Source organism: Carassius carassius, chromosome 7 (assembly GCF_963082965.1).
Source record: "Carassius carassius chromosome 7, fCarCar2.1, whole genome shotgun sequence".
Classification (NCBI taxonomy): domain Eukaryota; kingdom Metazoa; phylum Chordata; class Actinopteri; order Cypriniformes; family Cyprinidae; genus Carassius; species Carassius carassius.
In genome coordinates, this window is record NC_081761.1 from 27,836,765 (window position 1) to 27,844,220 (window position 7,456).

The window sequence follows — 7,456 nt, forward strand, 5'->3', positions numbered from 1 at the left end:
TTTCGGCTAGTCGAACTTAATTCAATCGTTCCGCACTCAAAACTCAACAAAGGGTACAAGTTCTTCCACGAAAACTACATCTTCAATTACGAAGGTAAGGAACGAAACATACATTAGCTAGTGATGGCAAAATCGAGGCCTCGTGAACCAATGAAACAGTTGAACCAAATGTGCCATATTGTTTCGAGGCTTCGAATCAATCCGACACCCGTCTCAACGGTGACACCTAGTGGTCACTTGCAGGTGTTGATCTGAAACAACCTTGACGAGCCATTAAAAAAATGTGTTTTTTTTTTTTATTATTATAATGTTCTAATATGTGAAGCTTGTAACCTATAGGCTCCTCACTGTGCATAATGTTATTTTGGTCATGAAAAATTAATATTATTAAAAGAAATCAAGCCACAATGTCTCACTTTTTTAGAGATTTTTATTCAAAAATATTAATTTATCTGCTGTGGAAGGACTTAGCCTACTTCTTTTTTTACAGATAATTTCTCCAGCCTTTGAAAAAATCCTCTCACAAGGGACACTTGTTGCTGGCATACAAAGATATTTTTTTGCAAGGACATACAAATGAGGAAAGATTACTGCTCTCTCTTTCCAGTAAGTTAGTGGATCATGAGTTCTGGGCAAATACGCATCGTTGATGTATTTTTTCACTTCCACTGTGGCATCAGCTGTAGCATTGTGTATCATCTTGGTTTGATGGATGCGAGTATCAAAAAGTTCCCATAAACTGTCCTGTGTTTCTACTGGTGTTGATGGTGATGATGATGATGATGGGTGTGATGTTGACATTTCTGGGTCTGAATAAAAATGAAAACAGCAATTAGTAACAAATCCTAAACTGACGGCATATATGAAGGATATATTATATTACATGATTCAGATTACATAACATAACACAGACTGAAACTGCTCACCAGGATTTGTGTTTGAACGCATCAGTGAAGCACACTCCAGTGTGATATGCTTTTCAGCTTCCTGGGCTTTGGCAGCATTTCCAAATGCCACATTTTTGAATCTTGGGTCCAGCAGTGTAGCCAGTGCCAAGGCTCTAAAACTCTCATAACCTCCACATCTGGAGTGCAGACCTTCTTGCAGATGTGAGCCTATGAGCCAAAACAGGAGAAACACATATTTATAATAATGACAATAATATGACAGTTATGGCCAATCACATGGGTAGTATGGTCATTGTGGCCTACCTAATTGAACAGTTGATTCCTGCGTTGCATTTCCTTTTTTCTGTGCAAGCTTGTGCTGCAACATCCTGTACAGTGGTATAAGCTTTGAAGCAGACACTCTCTTTTCCTCTGACATCTCTGTTGTTGCGAGTTTGAATGGTTGCAGTATTGACAATGATTGTTCAATAATGTCATAATCAATACTTGTCAGGGGAGCAGTATCATTGTTTAAGTTGGAAAGTGCAGCAGCCACTGGTTCACGTTGGTCATACAAGCGCTGTAGCATGTCAGATGTGCTGTTCCATCTCGTGTCAACCTCCTGTATCAGTTTCAGAGTTGGTCTTCCCATCAAGCTCTGCATCTCCACAAGCTTGTCCTTTGCTTTGCAGCTGGATCTGAACAACCCCACTATCTTTCTGGCCTTCTGGCGTATTTCATTGATGACTGGGGTTTGATCTAGTGCCTTTTTCACAATCAAATTTAAAGTATGAGCAAAACATGGGAAATGGCGAAGGTGGAGTAGCTGGGCACTTAGGATCATGTTAGATGCATTGTCAGTCACCATGCACTGAACTTTGGAGGTTATTCCCCACTCAGCCATTAGCAAGGCTTTAGCCTCCATGAGATGCTGGGCTGTGTGGGTTTGGTAAAACCTCCTTTCACCCAGTACAACAGTTACCATTTTTGCCTCTGGTGTTATGTAATGGCAAGTCACACCAAGATATCCATCCATATTAATGGAGGACCACATGTCAGCTGTAAGGCTAACAAATTCGGCCTTTTGTAGGTCCTCCATTGTCTTCTCCTTGGCTTTGTTGTACTTTTCGCTGACCATTATTTTAAGCACCTTCCGGGATGGGAGGACATAGCTTGGATCAAGCTTGTTCACAAATGCCCTGAATCCCTCATTGTCCACGATGGTGAAGGGCTGCAGATCCTTCACCACCATGTTTATAAGAGCCTCATCCAATTCCCTCTGTCTGACTTTTAAAAGAGAAGACAAAACATACTTTCAGACAAATACATTGGAAAAATACAGCTTCAATTAGTGCACATCTATTAAAAGTATAGCCTACTGGTTCATTATTTGGAAACCTTCCAGTGTTTATAATCAGTGCTTTATATAACTTATAAACTTTATAAACAGTGTCCCAAAAGGTTGTAATTATATTTCAATTATAATTATATCCCAAACAATGCATACCTTGCTTAGATGGCCCAGCAGTGTCAGTAGCAGGCCTAGGTACAGGGGGAATGCCATCCTCTGCACCCTGCAAAATGGCAGGATGAGTGCTCCTCAAATGGCGCATCATGGATGATGTATTGTTGCAGTAGGCTAGCTGCCGATCACAATACACACATCTCACTTTATGGAAATGCTCCCACACCACAGATGTACGGCATCTCTTCTGGGGAGCTTCCATTTTATCTATCTATCCAAATCTATCTATCTATATATGAATCGATCTATGTATCTAGATATGTATCTATAATCTATGTATCTATCTATAATATATGTATTTATATATGTATCTATAATCTATCTATATATGTATCTATCTATAATATATGTATTTATATATGTATCTGTAATCTATCTATATATGTATATCTATCTATTAATCTAGCTGTCTATATATATTTATATCTATGTATCTATTAATGTGTCACTATATGTATACTCTGTCTGTCTCTAGCCTCTCAGTCAATGTGTTGTGTAAATTTAAATGTAAGTCTAAATTGCCTATAACTAATCAAATCGCATATGTCACTATATCACCAAAAATCCGCTATCTCAAAGTCAAACTCCTCTCACAAAAACCCACGAGGTCAAAATGCGTTTATTTCACTTTTATACAGATGTGCGATTGTGTGGTCTGTTCCCGACCGTTCCAATCAAACGCTGATTCGGCGGACCACACCTGATGAAACAATTAGTGAAACACTTCGAGGCTTCGTTTGGTCATAGTCACGTGACATGGGTGTTTCGAATCACGCTTCGGATCAGTGTTTCGACACATCTGCGCTTCGGGATCTCGCAAAGCTTCGGAACGACTGTTTCGCTTCAGCCATCCTTAACATTAGCATGCTTTTGCTAACGTGATATTTCTACACATAACTTACCTTTATACCATTGTCAGGTCATCTATATTTATATAACGTTAGCGCTTTTAACAATGCAGATTGTTTCAAAGCGGCTTTACAGAGATACAAGGATAGTTTAAAATAACAGATTGTTTTGGCTTTATAGCAGTTCTTGAATAAAGTTATTTTTATACCTATTTTATACCTTAAGTTATACCTACTTTAGGCTACTACAAATTAAGCTGGAAAATAACTTTATTCAAGAACTGATATAAAGCCAATTTTTAAACAGATAAAAAATAGTCAGAAAATGTGTCTTAATAACATTTAATGTGATTGTTCATTTTTTGTCATGCAATATTCAGTGTCGAGTGTGAGAAACAGGGAGATTATCGTGAGGTGTAGGTGTTATAGGTCGATGAGGAAGCGTGAGGAGCCACATTCTCTGCAGGTTTGATAAGAAATGAAGGCTTGGTTTCACAGACAGTGTTTAGCCAGGATTAGGCTTTAGTTCAATTAGAACGTTTAAGTAGCTTTTCTTCTTTAATAAATATGCCTTAGAAAGAAAAACTGGTGCGCATGTTGAGACAAAACAATGATACTGGCCTATTTTAAGATATGCTTTCAGTTAAAACAGCTCAAACATGCATTTTAGTCTGAGGCTGTGCATTTTATAATGTCTTGTCTGTGAAACCTGTTATGATAAAAACTAAACCCTTACACTAGAAGTTCAGAATTTCTACACCTTACATGACATCACCCGTACTTGCACTTTTCAAAAGTGATGCAGTACTGTATTGAAGCTATAAAGCTTACAGTGAAAGGGGAAGTTTTTATGTTCTTACTGCGGTTGCAGTTTTCTATTTTGAGGGGGTTTCTCCTAAAATAATTTTTTCATTATGTTTTCATGAATGTTCTATAGTCTAGTATTAAACTTGCTATATTAAAATATACTGATATTGGATTTTGTCTTTTACTTTAGATCACATTGAATGTTGACACAGTGCCTGTTGAGTTCACTAGCTCGTCATGCACATGTACTGCAGGCAAAGCTTTATGCAATCATCAGGTTGCTATGCTTTTTCAAACTGCGCACTTCAGCATGATGCAGATGCAGACAGTACCACCAACTACGGCATGCACAGATACTCTGCAAACATGGCATAGACCAAGAACACAGGTAACAATACAACTAGCTATACATTAGTTTAGCAAATTACTGACAGTTAATTAAAAATATACTTATAAATGTTTCAGGGGGTTTCTGCAGAGACTACAGCTCAGTTGGTGGTTAGAAAGCCAAGGACGTCTTCCAGAAGTGTATGCAAATCTACACTCTACAGAGCATACACAGGTAACAAAGAAACTTTTCATTCAATAAATATGCATGTTACATTACATAAGAAATAATCAAGCTTTGCATAAAACTATTTTAATGTACAACATGGAGGTTTACACTTTTTTACATTAATTATAGCATTTATTTTAATTATTGAAATAGACTTTTAGTAATTAAATTTGATGTGATAGAGATAAAATCTATCTCTGTTTTAATGAAAGTAGCACATTAATATAGAACGATGATTAAACTGGCTGGAACTATCTGTGGATTAAACTGTTTTACTGCACACTTCCAGCCAATAAGAATCGAGTATTCAGACAGATCATCATGGTATAACAGCACATAACAAATTTAATACCCATGTGATGAAGTTTCCTAAACGTATAATTTGTTTTAGGTCACTTCCCTGACCCAGCAGTACTGGCTATTGGAGAAGCTGTCAAAGGACTCACTCCCCAACCTCTGATTTCCTGCGTCCTTACTGATTTATCAGAACTGGTTTTGGTGGACTCCAGATTTGGTCCTGTGCCTCGAGGTTCAGTGCTCTCCTACCAGTGCCCACCTGTTGTGACCAAAAACCACATTAAACATCCAGATGCTCCTGTGTACCCTAAACTCCCTATTAACGGTTCTAAATTTCCGAGGAGCTTGCACTTCGTGGCAAACTGCCACCAGTTCTTCCATTTGGAGAGCCTAAGTGTCACACAAGAGTTGGCAGTTATAATCGAGGAGCGGACTCAGGAGCAATCTGAGTGTCCACAGTGGAAAAATATGCGCAAACCTAGAGTGACTGCGAGCAGATTTTATGAGGTTTCTCATGTGCGAGGGGAGACATCTGGCCAGGCACTAGCAAGGCGAATACTCAAGGGTGTAAAGCAAACGAAGGCAATGAAGAGAGGCCTGGACAGGGAACCTGAGGTGCTGGAATATTACTCTGAACTGTTCAATGTAAATGTCTCACCTTGTGGTTTCGTGGTGCACCCAGACGCGTCCTACCTTGGTGCCAGTCCTGATGCCAAAGTTTTTGACCCTAATGCAGATCCCTGTTTCGGGCTTGCTGAAGTGAAGTGCCCAGATGTCACTACAGTTTCTGAGGTTGTCATGACATAATGTCATGATAGCTCAGATGAGAGAAAATCTGGATCTCTACTACTTTGGTGCTTACATAGATGAATATCTTAAGGGGGGTATCTGATATGCCTATTTGCACTGTATACTACTAATCCTGTAAAAAAGAAAAGTGGATTTTTTTGTAAATCATTTTTATTTATGATGTAATTGTTCTGATGATTTCAAGATTTTATATTTGTATAAATGTATGTTTTAACACTGAGATATGATTGTCAATAAATGTTTTATGAAACTACAATTGTTACCTTTTCAACAATGCACAGCTGATACTAATCATCTATTAAACTATACAATGTGAAAAATATAATACAAGAGGTGTAACATTAAGATATAATACAAGAGGTGTAACATTAAGATATAATACAAGAGGTGTAACATTAAGATATAATACAAGAGGTGTAACATTAAGATATAATACATATTACATAAGTCACTCTTTATGGGATAGTTCACTTTAAAATGCAAATTTGAACACAAGGGGAGATATTTTTGAAGAATGTCAGTAACCAAACAGTTACTGACAGAAGAAAGAAATTCATACAGGTTTAAACAACTTGAGGGTGAGTATACAGTATGATGAAAGAATTTGCATTTTAAAGTGAACTATCCCTTTAAAATAAAAAAGGCTATGATGGACATACCCCTTTGTGACCTTTGACATCAAGCGGCCACTGAAAATTGCTCATTAAGCAGCAGTTAGTCCACAGCTGGTTAACTGTTCCAGATAAGGTTAAAGGTACAGTGGTGTCCCAGATGTGAAACTCCTTCACTCTTCTGATGGCTCTCTCAACAAGAATTCGAAGACGAGCTATGGCTTGTGTTCTCTCTGCATTTTCTTTGCTGAACTGAGCTGCTGTTTTAAAAGGTGGTATGATGAGTTTGGCCCCCCGTTCTGCCAGCATCTTTTCAATGGTGAATCCTTTGTCAGCCATACAAGCATCACCAGGCTCCAGCAAGTCAAGAATCCCTGACTGTTTTGTCAACTCTTGATCAGAGATGGAACCTGTGTACAGGCTGGAAACAAATGTAACTGCTCCGCAAGGAGCAATACCGATCAACCCCTTGAAGGTAGTGGTGTTTTTATACGAGGAGAACACCTCAGACTGGAGCGTGAGTGAAGATGGATTCTGGCATCTTATCTCTGTGCAGTCAATGATGACCCTCACCTCTGGACAAAACTGCCTAAATTTGTCTGGCAATGTGGCATTCACTTGCTCCCTGCTCATCCATATGGGCAGTGATCCCAGGACAAGATAAAGATAATTGGCCCAAGTTATGATGATGCGGCTAACAGTGGAGACACTTACTTTGAAAATGTCAGCCAACACTTTCTCCTTCAGTCCTGCAGCAACACGACATGAGTACAAAAAAAACTCATCAATCAGTGGCAAGCTGCGGTGATGACTGTGAGAAGCTTCCACAGCAGTTGCCTGTCCTTTCTTCTGGGCCCTAGACCAGTAGACCAGCATGGATGCTGAGGGCTCAATAGACTTCCAGAATGCTTGGAAGACCTCTTCAGATGGAAACCTGGTGTAAAAACGTATGTCTTCATCTGAAGCACAGAATCTCTGAAACTGGGACAGAGAGTGGCCTATTCTCAGCTGCATGACCTCACTTTCCAGTTTTCTGACTTCAGCTTCCAAATCCTGTATTCGTGCAGCTGCTGCATCCTGTGCACCTAGATTCACACACACAAAAAAAGTTTATT